At 44.2% G+C, this 13,610-nt stretch overlaps 1 protein-coding gene across 7 annotated transcripts in view; it reads left to right on the top strand.

The window, feature by feature from the left end:
* The first annotated feature begins 335 nt into the window (after positions 1 to 335).
* SLC8A3 (solute carrier family 8 member A3) overlaps positions 336 to 13,610 on the top strand; it is a 240,828-nt gene continuing 227,553 nt past the window's right edge. For 6 of the 7 annotated variants that reach the window (XM_043986170.1, XM_043986168.1, XM_043986166.1 and 3 more), the window contains exon 1: positions 1,060 to 1,388. The gene's annotated coding sequence lies outside the window, so the exon portion shown is untranslated. Of the gene's footprint in view, positions 396 to 1,059; positions 1,389 to 13,610 lie in introns of those variants that run through there. The other variant, XM_043986164.1, reaches the window with a different exon arrangement.

Genomic DNA, 13,610 nt, shown 5'->3' with positions numbered 1-13,610 from the left:
AGGCTGAATTCTGTTAAGCTAGGAAGAGAAAGAAGAGAGAGGGAAAAGAGAGAAGAGTTACAGTTTCCCCAAGAAAGGACCTGGGCGGTCCTTGACAGAGTAAGGGTTCCCTGTTATATTTAAACCCCACAGATGTGTTTGGCACAGACCTCAATTTCAAAATTGCAGAAGGCTACTTCAATGACAGGGGGGAAGCCTCTTCTGCATTTCCCTACCGTTTTCCTTCTCCTCCCCCCCCCTCCCCCACGTCCCGTGGAGCCCCTCCCTCCTGGCTCACTCTTGAGAAGAGCCCAAGGCGAAATTCAGGTCAGGCTACTTGGCTATTTCCCCTCCTGCAAGAAGAACTCTGGTGGGCCAGACTAGTTTTTGGTGCCTTGCTGCTCTGTGTTTTAAAGGTGTGTGCGTGTGTGTGTGTGTGTGCGCGCGCGCGCGTGTGTGAGTGTGTGTGTGTGTGTGTGTGTAGGGGGTGGGGGGTGGCAAAATTTAAATTGGCTACATTTAAGTTTTCTGGACGAGGGTTTCTGTTCCTGGCTCTCCTACCACTGGAGCCCAAGCAATATGAAAATGCCCCCTCGGCTCAGGAATAAATATGCAAGGCTTGTCATTCTGTTGCAGTTCTCGCTCCCAGCTGATAGGGTGACGTCTGGTTCGGAGGCTTGGAGATTGGCTTTTGGATTTGGCTTCTTGCTGCAGCTTAATGGGCAAGCCTCTCTCTCTCTCTCGCCCAGAAACCAGCCGAGCAGTTCATTCCGTTCGCCTCTTGCGCCGAGATGCTGGGAAATCTCCCGCGGTGATGGTGTGAGAGAGTGAGCGGGCGAGTCACAGACCGGGGGAAGCCCGGCCGACGTGACTGCGGTGTGAGGGGCCCCTCTCCCCATCGATCACCCTCCTCTTTCTTCGCCTCCCTCGCCGGCGTGATCCCCGCCTGCGCCGTCTCCTTCTTCCTTCCCGGGTTCGGGCTCTCCCGGAGCCGTTTTGCAGTCGGTGCTTCGGTTTGGGGGGGGTGGGTGGGTTTTGTTTTTTGTTTTGTTTTGTTGTTGTTCTTGTTGCATTTAAAAAACAAGTCAGAGTGGTGAGACGAACCCCGGGCTCCCCCGATCCAGACCCCGACCCCCTCCTGTCCCAACCTCCCTCTCCAGATGCGCTGCCCCCCGGCGCCCTGACAGCTGCGGAGCCACAGTGGGCGCGCGGCTCGCAGGACTGCTATGCCCAGGACTCGGCTCCCCGTCTGCGGCCGGCCAGAGGGAGCGATGAGCTGCCTGTGAACCTGGAGGCCCTGTGGTGGGGGGATCAAGCACCTTCCTCATCGAGCCCCCCACCACCGCCCCTTCCCGGACCCCTTCCCCAATCCCCCGGCTAGGACCGAGACACTGAGGCCATCGCTAAAGGTGAGTAGAGGATCGTCCCTGCTCCCCGTCCCCCCCACCCCCACCCCCTCCCCGTTTAGAAATGAGGAACTCGGGAAGGCAGAGGGCTCAGAGTGTCCAGTCTTGGTAGATTATCTTTATGAAGTGTAATGATTTAAGTTGTCGCTGTGTGTGTCTGTGTCTGTGTGTAGAGGTGTGGTGTGCCTCAGAGATTATGCTGTTTGTGGGTCTGGGGAGGGTGTGTGTGTCTGGGAGTGTGACATATGTGTGGTGTGTTGTCTGTGAGCGTGTCATGGGTGATGTGTCTGCGCGAGTGTGTGCCTTGGTTTGAGTCTGAGAATGTTGTGTTATTGTGTGTGTGTGTATGTGTGTGTCTCGCGCGCGCGCGCGCGCGCACACACACACACACACACACACACACACACGCCTTAGCCAGTGGCCCCTGCAGCCCCCAAGTGTCCAGTCCAGTGGTAGAGAGCAGGGGTAGGGGGGGTGGGGGGAACGGTCTGGGGGAATAGAGGGAACGTGTGCGGATTTGGGGAACGGGCAGCTAAGGAGGAGCGCTTAGACTGGGAAGATTTGGTGGGGCCTCGGCCCGCTTTTAGCTACCACTCTGATGGTGGTCAGGGAGGATTTCGGGGAGTGCGGGTGGGAGACTGGAGGAGGAGTAGAGGCGAAGAGAGAAGTGGGGCGGTCGAGGGGGGAAACGCAGGAATAAAACCCGATCGTACGTACCCTCTTCCTGCCCCGCCCGGGTTCTTTGCCGAAAGCAGCGCGAATACCGGGTCCCCCATTCCGGACTTGGGGCTGACCGCTTGGGGCTGCCCTACCGGAACCCCGGGAACCTAGCACCTGGAGCAGTAGAAAAAGCGGCTGTACCCGGGGACAGGCAGCTTTTCCTCTTTCCATTGTGTGTGTGTGTGTGTGTGTGTGTGTGTGTGTGTGTGTGTGTGTGTGTGTGTGTGTGTGTGAGAGTGTGAGTGTGAGTGTGAGTGAGAACCCGGGGGGGAGGGGTGAAGGGGGCGGGTACGTTAAAGAGAACAAATGTCTTTAATGCAGTGCTATAAATTTCTCCCCTCCCTTCCTTCCTCCCTTCATCCAATACACACGCTTCTGATGATTAAAAAACAAACACGTGAAGGTGTTCGAGGGTGATGGATGTGTAGAGAGCCAGGGAAAAATCGTGCGATTCACAGAAGGGAAGAGAAGGGGAACAGAGGGAAATTAAAATGGTCCTAGTGCAATTGATAGGACTCTGGGCTGCAGTTCTTACAGGGACGGGGACTCCTCGTGGGTGGTCAAGAAATAACAGAAGATCCGGGGGCTACCCTTGAGGATGAAAGGGAAAGCCTGTGTGCCACTGGTGTCCAGATGACTCTCTGTGTGTGCGATTCATCTTAGACAGCTGTTGTGCTCCATCCACTTGTGCTGAGATCTTGTTTACCTCCGTTTTCAAATATAGCTTCTGCGCCATGCTATTCCCGAAATAGGGCAAGAGCAGTTCACTTTGTAGTGAGAGGCAGTCTGGCCCTTCTGGCTTGTTGGGGAAGGAGGATTGGGGATGAACTTATGTCCCATCTCTTCCTGACTTGAGCTTCTTCTAATGGTAGATAATTGATAACCAGAAAGGCTAACATACATGTTCCCTCCTTTCCTTCTGCCAAAATCTAAAGGGTGATGATATGGCTAGATGCCACTTTTGGTTCTTGTTTCTCACTCCACCCCCTTTTAATCAATAATTACCTTCTCCATAATAGGTGTAGGTAAAATGATGTGATGCCAGAATGTTCTAACTGATCTAGTACCCTGTTCTGTTTAGATAATGAATAAAGTTCATCTCAAACAGGGATGTGGTCTTGAGTCTAGAGACCCTTTGGGACCTTTACTTTCCCTTGACTCTGTTTTGAGGACTATTTAAAGAAGACTCATGTTTAAATGATGTCTCTGATAGTAATTAGCTATATGACCCTGGACAAGTAACTTTACCTCTCTGACTGTAAATTACAGAGGAATTGACAACCTACACTGGTAGAGGGAATATCTACACCAGTTTTTAGGCTTAAAGAGTTTCCTAAAATCAGGAGAGACTGGGTATTGCTCGGGACCACATAGCCAGTATGCACCAGATGCAGGCTTGAATGCAGGTCTTCTTGATTCCAAGGCCAGTTCTCTACCCACTATATTATGTTGCCTCTTAAGGAAGATAGTACAAATATTATCACCATGTTAACGAGGCTAACAGAGGCAAAGTAACTTGACCATAGTTACAGCTTGACCACAGGACACAGCTTGGAAATGGCAGAGCTAAGACTGGAGCCCAGGTCTGTTGACTAAGACCAGGGTATTTTTCATTATATCACACTCTGCCCCTCACGGGTAGACTCTATCTCCTTTTTGTTTGCTGCTTTGGCATTTTCTATTGGAGAAGGTAGCATGTATGAAACTATCAGATTGGCTCTCGGAGGAGTTCTTGCCCATCTTTTCCCTGGGCTGTGATCCTGGAGAAAAGAGATCTTTTCCCCTCTCTTGTGAAATTCCTTTCATCTCAGTTCTCCAGGACAGAACAAGGACAAAATGAGAGTCATACTTGCACACTTCATGCAATGGGGAAATATCCCTTTCTTTGGAGAAATGCCCCTGTCTTCGATTATCCTTTGACCTCCTTCCCTAGGTGTTGCACATCTGTTTCTGACATTCCTGTGCAGGGTGTTCCTTGTACTACCTCCATGTAAAATTGCTGGCATGGACTGTGGACCATGGTGTGTGGTTATGGGTCAGGGATCCAGTGAGCTAACATTTGCAAACCTTATATGCTATATAAATGCCAGTAATTATCACCCTGCCACTGGCCCTATTTTTCTCACATCTTAGTAAATCCTGATGCGGGGTGAGAAGGAGTATATTGGGGTAAGAGTGGGGACTGGAGACTGCTGAGTGGTTCAAGCCTTTCTGTGCGAGGGTACTGCAGGAAGGAAAGGTCAGGTATTTGATTCATCTCTATATACCTCCTGCAATAGCAACTGGATTGTTTGTCTATTCCCCTCTGTCAGGTTGATGTTACTGAGATAGCGTCACCAAATCTTCATTGGATATCTCCTGTCTGTTGAGATGGGGCAAGGGACCATGACCTCAAGAGGCTTACAACTGAGAGAACTATTTAAGATGGCGTATTATCAGTTGCTTGACAGTGGGGAGATAGGAGATGCAATGGATAGAGTGCAGGGCCTGGAGTCAAGAAGACTCATCTTCTTGAATTCAAATCTGGCCTCAGACACGTACTAGCTGTGTGACCCTGAGAAAGCCACTTAACCCTGTTTGCCTCAATTTATTCATCTGTCAAATGAACTAGAGAAGGAAATGGCAAATCATTTCAGTCTCCTTGCCAAGAAAATACCAAATGGGGTCATGAAAAGTTGGACATGACTGAACAACATCTATAGATTATTATGTGGTGCAGACTATGAGTTCAATAGATCAGAGGAGAGATAGGTCAGCAGGGATGAGAATAATAGAAGAAGGACACATAGAACAGGGGAGACTTGAGCTGAAGGAAGGAAGGAAGGAAGGAAGGGAGCAAGCAAACAAACATTTATTAAGTTCTTGCTATGTGCAAAGCACTGCGATAAGGTACTCACATTCTTATAGGAGAAACAACACATATGGAAGGTTTCAGCTGCAAATCAGATAGAAAGGTCCCATGGATCTTAGGGTACAGCAGCAAAGCAGACATTCATTTCTCTTCTTTAATGTCATTTCCAGTGATAAAATCATGTCAGTTTCTCATGCGGAACCATTTGACAATACCAGGGACTTTGGTGGCAAGAACTTTCCATTCTAGAGCTGCAGTAGCTGTGGTTATAGCTGCTGGGGGAGTAGTGGTCACCAGGCCACATCTTCACATCAGTGGTTTCCCAGGACAATGTCTGAAGGCCCTGGGCTGGAAGTATTGCTATTTCTAAGAGTCTTGAGTTCAGAGTCCTGGGTTGTCTCTATCAGGTTTTAAGGGAAGATAGTGGCACCACCTTAATGTCATGGTGATGGTTGTTTTTAATGAATGGCTAGGATTTGGTAGGTACAGTGGATAGAGTGTTGGATATAGAGTCAGGAAGATGAGTTTTCCTGAATTCAAATCTGGCCTCAGACATTTGCTTGTTGTGTGACCCTGGGCAAATCACTTAACCCTGTTTGCTTCAGTTCCTCATCTGTCAAATGAGCCAGAGAAGGAAATGGCAAAGCACTCCACTATCTTTGCCAGGAAAACCCCAAATGGAGTCACAGAATCAGACATGACTGAACAGCAACAATAGGATTTGGAGAGGCAGGAGGAAGTGAGCAGGGCATTCCAGGTAGAGGAAATGGCTTGAGCATTTTTCTGGGGTTTGACTGAATCTGAGTAGGTTCATAAATACTTGTCTATGATCTCCATGTTATTGGTTATTATTGTAGACATGTTCACATACAAATCACATTCCCCATGCTCTCACTTATACACACCTAGCTCGACATGCATGTATTCTTCCTGTATACATATACTTCTATCCAGAGACACTCAGATACATATGTTCCTCCCATGCACATCCTTCTCATTTGCAAACAGGTGCACACAGCCATCTGTGCACATACACACATCCATCCACCCACCTGCATTTCTATTCCCATACACACACACACACACACACACACACTCTCATATATCATGTGGTTCTTGGCTCCAGATTACCCTTTACAGCAAATATTCCAGTTATGTGAACAGGTTATTTGGAAAAAGACAAGTGGCATACCCATCACTGACATCCGGAATGGCAGATGTAGACTTTCTTGGCTTTGTACCAGATGTTAGGGTCAAGTGGAGGTTTTTCTGAGCAAGGCTGTGGGCGAGGTAGCATAATATAGTAGAAAGAATACAGATTTAGAGTCAGACTATCTAGTTTCAAATCTTGCCCCTGTCACTCACTATTAGTGTGACCTTGGACCAATTACTTCACCTCTTTGGGATGCATCTATAAGTGAGGGGATTGGACTTTAGATGGCTTCTTTTAGGGGTTCTCTGAATTTTAACCCTGTGGTTCTGTGATTAGAGACTAGAGGTTTATAAGAGGTCAAACTTCCTGCCTTTTGCATGCTCTTGATTTTTTGGGGGGAGTGGGGCGTCAATATCCAGTCTATTGACATTTAATTCTCTGTGGATAGTGAATTTCAAAAGTGAAGAAAATAATAGTAAATTAACCAATCATAAGAAGGTAAACCAGCAGGTGGGATGGTTGGGGGTGGTGTGGGATTAGGTGCCCCTCTTGGAAAGGGGGACAGTGTCCAGGTCATGGATGCCATCTTTGTTGACGATCCCTATGAAAAAGGAAGGTAGGTTCAAGACGAAACGCTTTTGGAGCTCTCTCAGACATTTCTTCAGGAGAAATAGTGAAAAAACCCCAAATTTATGGGATGATAGATTTAGAGTGAGAAGGCACCTTAGAGGCTATCTAGGTTAATCTATCATATTACAGATGAGAAAATTGAGGCCAAGCAAAGTATCCTGCACAAGGTCACACAGGTATTAAACGACAGATGGGATTCGAACCCAAGTCCTCTGACTCCCAAGTTCAGTGTGCTTTCCCCCAATATGCTTTGATGTGTGCTTTAATGATCAGCACTATTTTTTAAACATAGCTCTTAAAATATCTTTTGTTTTTAGATCCCCTTGGTTTCTCTAAATATATATATCTCAAACTTTTCTACCCAAAGAGCCATCTCCTGTAACAAAGAATAAGAAAGAGAAGGGAAAATCAATCAAGCAAAATTAGCCACTGTATCAACCGAGTTATATAGTATATGAAATATGCTTGGGCTCTGGTCCATTGTCTCTACAAAGAAAAGAGGGAAGTAAACTTTCTTATTTTTTCTTCAGGGTCAAACTTTCTTATTAAAATTGCATGGTGGGGGCGGCTAGGTGGCGCAGTGGATGGAGCGCCGGCCCTGGATTCAGGAGTACCTGAGTTCAAATCCGACCTCAGACACTTGACACTTGCTAGCTGTGTGACCCTGGGCAAGTCACTTAACCCCCATTGCCCCGCCAAAAAAAATAAATAAGTAAATAAAATAAAATTGCATGGTATTGGGGGCAGCTAGGTGGCACAATGGATAAAGCGCCAGCCCTGGATTCAGGAGGACCTGAGTTCAAATCCAGTCTTAGACACTTGACACTTAACTAGCCTTGTGACCCTGGGCAGGTCATTTAACCTTCATTGTCCTGAAAAAAAAAATTGCATGGTATTTAGGATTCCGCCCCCCCCATTTACACTGTGATTCTATATATTTCACTTTGCATCAGTTCACTGTCTTTGTATTCATATTCATAATTTCTTATGGTATAGTGATGTTCATAGATATAAAATTCGTGGAATCGCTTTCTTTAGCCATTCTCCAGCTGATGGGTGTCTACTTTGTTTCTAGTTCTTTTTTTAAAATAATAATTAACAATTCAAAAATTATGTATTTTTATTAGATTTTCTCACTCTTCCACTATTTCCCACCCCAACTGAATGACAACAAAAAACAAAACCTTTACAACAAAGACAAAGCAAAAGCAACAGATGATCAAAACAAATTCCCATGATGCCATGTGTAAATATTTATGTTTTAGCATTTCAGAGCTACGTTTCTCTATAATGTTGTCATTGTGTAAATTAATTATGTTTTTCCTTTGCTCACTTCACTTCATCAGATCATAGAGGTCTTCCTAGTTTCCTCTGAAAGTGTCCACTTCATCATTTCCTATGAGAAATATTTCATTATATTCATCTATTACAACTTGGTTAGCCAATTCTAAATAGGTAGGCATGCCCTTAGTTTCCAGTTTTGGGCTACTTCACAAAGAAGCTGTTATCAGCATTTTTGTATATGTGAGTTCTTTTCGTCTCTCTTTGATCTCTTTGGGATATAGGCCTACTGGTTTCTAATCCTTTGTTTCTAAACAAAAAGTGACGTGCACCATTTCTGAAATTAGTCAATAGGCACAAGCAGAGGAAGAAATTTCCTATGGTCTTAAAAATCAAACCAAACCAAACAAAGAAACATGAACAGAGCACAGGAAACTTCCTTGACTTCCAACCCCTTAGAATTAATCACATATGATCATAGAATTGGATCATTTAGAATAGGAAAAGACTTCAGAAATAATTTAGTTTAACTCTTCCATTTTATGAACAAGGAAACTGAGACTGTGAGGTGACATTACTTGCCTAATTTAAATTCAGTTCCTTTTTTCTAGGAGCCCCCTAATACTGAACAGCAGTGTTTATTCAGTAGGCCCTCATGGCTGTGACAATGAAGCATTTAACATTTTTGCTCCCACTGGCCTCCTTGGTGGTGTCTATAAGGTTAAAACATCTAGTAGCTAAAAATGAGGACAATAACCTTTCTGCTCTAGTTGAGTTGGTTTGATTGCTTTTCTAGATGAATTGACCTGGTATTTTGATAATGGGTAGAACACACTCAAAGTATGCAAAGTTCTTTCCCCCACTATCTTTGAAGAATCAAAGAGTAACCATGATTGTCCTAATCTTCTGACAGTGTTGGCCAAACTCAAGTTCCTTTCCCTTCTTTTGCTTTGCCCAGTCTTCAACAAAACCTGGGGCTCCCCTTCAGCTGGATTCTGTAAGTAGCTATTCTATCAGGTAACATCAGTGGTGCTCCTCTGTTTAGTGAGGTAGGAAGGATAGACTTGTGTCCATCTCTTGCAGTTAATCAGAGGGGATTATTACTGGAATGAATTTTGAACAGAAGAAGAAAAGGGAAAGAGAACAACAACAATTCAAACAGCAGATTGTGTTGATCTAACCAGTGCCAGTTTCTTGGGAAACAAGAAACCAAGGTCTCCCCAACATTGGTTGGGTTGTAGGTTTCCTTCCCACATGGCTTTAAGTGATGACTTTGTTTGAAGAACAAATGAAATCTTGAAAGCAGTCAGGCAATAATGTGATCTATTTCCATATTTCAACATATAAAACATTAATGGATATTAAATGATATTACTATAAGTCAGGTTCCAGCAAGAAAGTCTTGAGGGAGCCATATAAATGCAGGTATCTGTTCTCAGGCAACTCCTAATGTACTGACAGCAGGAAAGGGTGACAAGGGGAGGACTTTGTATTGGGGAGGATTTCAAGTACAACCCAAATAGTTTTTCAAAAGAAGGAGAAAATATATAAGAATCATTTTCTATTTCTCCTAGACTTAACTCCTGAATTTCTCTCTTACCCCCACCTCAATGATGATTTCTTTCTTTTTTGAATTTTTAATAGAATTTTATTTTTTCCAATTTAATGTAAAGATAATTTTAACATTCATTTTAAATAAAATTTTCAGTTCCAAATTTTCTCCTTCCCTTCCTCATCTTTCCCCTCTTTAAGAGAGTAAGCAATCTCACTGCTGATTTCCTACAAAATTGTCTTCTGTTTCCCCACCAAGCCTTAGAAAAATCCATGGAGTTTCTTTCAATCTAATTCAACATTTATTTTCTTATGTTCAAGACAATTTGGTAGGTGCTGGGAACCCAAAGACAAATCTGCCCTAATTGAACTCATATTCTATAGGGGGATAATTATAATAATAACAATAACAAATTTATATAGCATTTTGAGGTTTGCCAACCATTTCATATTTCATCTTATTTGATCCTTGTAGCAATCCTGAGAGATAGGTGGGGTCATTATATAGATGAGAAAATTGAGGTTAAATTGCTTGCCTAGGGTCATACAGCCAGTAAGTTTCTGAGGCAAAATTTGAACCCAGGTCTTCCTGATTCCAAGTCCAATGTCCTATCAATTACACCATAGTTTACATTATGTAAACTAATTAAGTATATACCTGATAATTTATAGAAGAGGAAGAAAGAAATAATGAGTACAGTTTTCAGGAAAAGCTATTCAAGCTCACACATGAGCTGAGCTGTTAGTGAAGTTAGGGAATTAAGGGGGCAGAAGTGAAAGGAGAGTCTTTCTCAAGCCTGGGGGACAAGGCAGGAAACACAAATGAGGAGTAGCAAGTAGACCAACTTGGCTAGAATGAGGAATGCATGAAGGATAGTAATGTATAATGAACATGGAAAGTCAGGCTGAGGTCATTGTAAATCACTTTAAATACTTTAGGAATATTGTTTTCAGCTGTGTGGAAGATGTTTTGAAGTGTAGAGAGACTGGAAGGAAAGGACCAGTTAGGAGGATGTTGGCAAGCATTCAGGTAAAAGGTGATGAGGGAAGGGGCAGCTAGGTGGCGCAGTGGATAGAGCACCGGCCCTGGAGTCAGTAGTACCTGAGTTCAAATCCGGCCTCAGACACTTAACACACACTTACTAGCTGTGTGACCCTGGGCAAGTCACTTAACCCCAATTGCCTCACTTTAAAAAAAAAAAAAGGTGATGAGGGCCTTGAAATAAGACCATGGGAGTTGAGACAAGGGGATAGATAGATATGAGGGATATTGTTCAGGAGGCAAAAATTAACAAAACTTGGCAACTAGTTGAATAAAAGGGTTGAGGGAGACAGAAGAATCAAGGGTGAACCCAAGGTTATGCACCTTGGTGACTGGAAGGAGGGTGGAATTTGGAGAAAGGTGGGAATAGAGGAGAAGGTATTGAGTTTCACCTTGGAAATGTTGACTTTAAGAGCATCTATTACAGTGCCCAAGTATAGTAGGTTGTGAATGTTTTTTGGTGATTGATTGATTGAGAACCTTACAGGGCTCCCAGTTGAATATGTCTAATGGACAATTGGTGTTAAATGATAAGCTCAAGAGAGACTGAGCAGAGATGTATTGTATATGTATATATCATATGTGATGATATGTCTATATCTGGGAATCATCAGCACAGAGTTGATCACTGAATCCTGGGAACTGATGAAATCATCAAGTTATTGCAGTTATATCTGTTGTTCTCTCTCTCTCTCTCTTTTTTTTTTGTGGGGCAATTGGGGTTAAGTGACTTGCCCAGGGTCACACAGCTACTAAGTGTCAAGTGTCTGAGGCTGGATTTGAACTCAGTACCTCCTGAATCCAGGGCCAGTACTCTATCCACTGTGCTACCTAGCTGCCCCTGCTGTTCTCTCTTAATTTTTCTTCTTTGATATGCATTTGAGCACAGGAGGAACTCAATAAATATTTGTTGAATGAATGGTCAGGTATTGTGGAAATTTGTGTCAAGACACAGGCTCATCATATTTATCTGGGCACACTAAGTTTGACATTTCACCCCTAAGGCGCCACGTTCTGTTCTCTGAGTCCTCTGAGGTTAGGACTTTGAAAACTAAGGCTTTTGGGCCATTGCTATTTCTATTCTGTGCTTTCCTAGAGAGGTCTAATATCTTAACTACAAGCTATATCATGCCTGAAAAACTTGAGAAGTCTATTCCTTTTCCTCATCATTATCCTCCCCAATTTCCTTCCTTTCAGCCATTCTTCTCTGCTGAAGGAGGTGATACAATGGACAGGTGGATTCTGGTGAAGATGAGAGCATATGATGGGTCACACGGAAAGCTCCCAGATCATTTTATCAAAGCTAACTGCTTAAATTGGATCTCAGGATCCAGTCATCTCTCCCCTACCCAGTACTTAGTACCATTTTGGGATAAGCAGAGGAAGAAAAGGGTGAAAAGAAATGCTGCCAGCCAGTGTGACACATAAAGCTGAAAATCCCTGCCTTCTGTTGCTTACTATCTGTTATGGTGAAAGTCCTTGCTAAGCTCAGGGCTGTCTCTTCCAGGCTTATGCCAGCATCATGAGAGCTCCCTAGGAAGGGTCATAAAGGTCCAGGGTTTGTGTTCTGTATGAAAGATGTCAGTGTGTCTGTGTGTGTGTCTGTGTGTGTCGGGGCGGGGCGGGGGGGGGGGAGGGGGAACAAGTGTACCTGCCACCTACTCACTGGTTCATCTGATCTGCTTCAGAAAGCAGAGATGGGGCTAATAATGATAGTTGGCAAAATGGAACCCCCTCCTGTCTGTACCACAGAATAAATCGGGCAAGTTTGGCTAAGCCATTTCCTTGTTAGTACCTCAGTTTCCCTGTGTGTAAAATGGAGAGGCTGAGTTTTTACCAGCTTTTAGGGACATTCCACTTTCTTGTGAGACAAGGTCCTGAAAGTGTTTCGAAGGAAAGTTGTAATGTATCGGGTAGAACACTAAGCAGAAAATCTCAGTGGAAAGGACAGGAATGCTTTGGGAGATAGTGAGTGCTTCTTTATCAGAGGTTATAAAGCTAGAACTGGAAGGGATGCCATGTAGTTCAACTTCATTTTACAGATCAGGAAACTGAGTCTTAGAGTGGCAAAAATGACTCACCCAACCGCACACAGGTAGAATGTATCAGAGATGGATTTTTTTACTCAGGTCCTCTGACTTCAGAACCAACACTCTTTTTTCTAATCTTGGCTCTGTTGCTAATTAGCCGTGTGGGGCAGTGAGGTAGTGTAGTAGATAGAGCACAGGCCCTGAAGTCAGGAGGACCTGAGTTCAAATCTCACCTTAGACGCTTACTAGCTGTGTGATCCTGGGTAAGCCACTGAACCCCAAATGACTTAAACATTCAGAGCCATATCCAGTCTTCCTGATATGTATCTAGCTACTGGACCCCGATGGCTCTGGAGGAGAGAGTGAGGCTGGTGACTTTGCATAGCCCTCCCGTACTTAAATCCATTTCAGTGCAAGTCATGGCATCACCCTGATATAATGGGTCCTCTTCAAGAATGAAGGACAAACAACAATTACCTGTGTGATCTTGAGCAAGTTATAATTCCTGAGCCTTAGTTTTCTCTTCTGTGAAAAGGAGATGAATGAATGACAAATCATTTACTATCTCTTACTGTATACCAGACACTGTGCTAAGCAGAACAGGTTGAATATGGGGATAGTGGTAGGTTGCTAGGGGTAAGTTATAAACAACCAAGACAGGCCCTGCCCTCAATGAATTTATCAGTATAAAAAAGGAGCTAGAAAGGAGAGGGGTTTGGAAATAGTCAGGAAGTATGTGGTAGCCTAGTGCTGGGAAAGCTAATGGAAACCTTGCCTATCAGAGTCCAGGGTCTCAGAGGCAGAGTCTGAAGGGGATGAGGAGGATGGCTTGGAAATGACTGGGGGGAAAATCACATTTTAGCTACCTACTAGGTCAGATAGCCTCCTGAGGTCCCTCTCACCACTATGATTTGTGGCTATAAAGCACGTTGTAAACCTCAAAAATATATATGAATTAAATATTAAA

This window comes from Dromiciops gliroides, chromosome 2 (assembly GCF_019393635.1).
Source record: "Dromiciops gliroides isolate mDroGli1 chromosome 2, mDroGli1.pri, whole genome shotgun sequence".
Lineage (NCBI taxonomy): Eukaryota > Metazoa > Chordata > Mammalia > Microbiotheria > Microbiotheriidae > Dromiciops > Dromiciops gliroides.
The sequence above is the reverse complement of the archived record's forward strand: the minus strand, read 5'-3'. Positions and strand labels throughout refer to the sequence as shown.